Consider the following 1,197-nt stretch of genomic DNA (forward strand, 5'->3'; position numbering starts at 1 on the left):
GCTCCGTGCTCGGCCCCGGCCCCGAGAAACGCGGGGCTCAGTGCCCATACCCTTGAATGCCGTACGGGGTACTTACACCGCGGCTGCACCGGCCCCAAACAGCCGCCAAACACCCCAGTGCTACCAGCTGCTTATGTGCACGGCTGAATCCGTCCTGGTAGTACGTACGTGACAGGGAAAAAAAAACTAACCCCAAAAAAACCAAACCCAACACACCTCATACAGCATATTTCGGTAATTTTGCAAATAATTTTCTCTAACTTCTTTAGGTTTTTAATTTTGTAGTTTCCTGGCTGAAGTAAAACCTCGTGGGGAGTAGGAAGGAGGGTTGGCGTGTGGGTTCTGATGAACTGAGGGGAGGAGTGAAAAGTTGCCTCTGATTCCTGTTAGGAACGTTAGTACAAATTAGGGACCTTTTCTGCTAATTTTTTTGCAAAAGCTGCCCTGCTTATCATATTGTTTGAACGATCCAGAAATTCTGTCAGCTTTGTAGATAGAAAGAAGCTACTTAACCCTTTCTCGTAAGAGATTGCATCACACTGTTAAGAAATCAGACCAGAGGCTGCATTCCCTGAGTATGAGTTGGTCTCCCTTGCATGTCTTTCTTCCGTGTCGAGACTTATTAGCACCATCCTCAGATCCTACCATGATTTTCTCATATCTTATCTACAGAATTAGGCAAAAAACTAAAATTTTGGGTTTTTTTGTTCTATGTTCTTTGCAGCAGGATGCCTTGCAAAGCATCACATAAGTTTATTGGGGTTTTTTTGTCTGCCTCAACTATAGGGAGAGATGATCTTTGCCTACCAGAGAAGTGACCGGGAGAGCCTCTTTCACGCTGTAGCCACAGGCCTCTGTACAGACGCCAGCAACCAGCCACATTCAGGCAGCTCAGCCGTGAGGAAAGAAAGGGGAAGGCTGAGCAGAGGCTGCACATCGCCTGAGAGCAACCAGCCCAGGCACACCCGCAAGCAGGGTGCTGCGACGGGCCATACCCCGGGCTCGCCCCGGCGGAGGCTCTGGGGGATCCGGGACCGACCCAGAGGCCCCACTCCCGCCGAGCCCAGGGTTGGGCCTAGCATCGCTACAGCCGCCCGTCACTATGGGAACGGGTGCAGGCGCGAGGCATGCCGGTCTGAAAGAAACTGCTGCAGTAAAATGCTACGAGAGCGCCGGATCCAGGCCAATGAGCGCTCG

This window comes from Aptenodytes forsteri, unplaced genomic scaffold, assembly GCF_000699145.1.
Source record: "Aptenodytes forsteri isolate BGI_AS27 unplaced genomic scaffold, ASM69914v1 Scaffold297, whole genome shotgun sequence".
In the NCBI taxonomy this organism is placed as follows: domain Eukaryota; kingdom Metazoa; phylum Chordata; class Aves; order Sphenisciformes; family Spheniscidae; genus Aptenodytes; species Aptenodytes forsteri.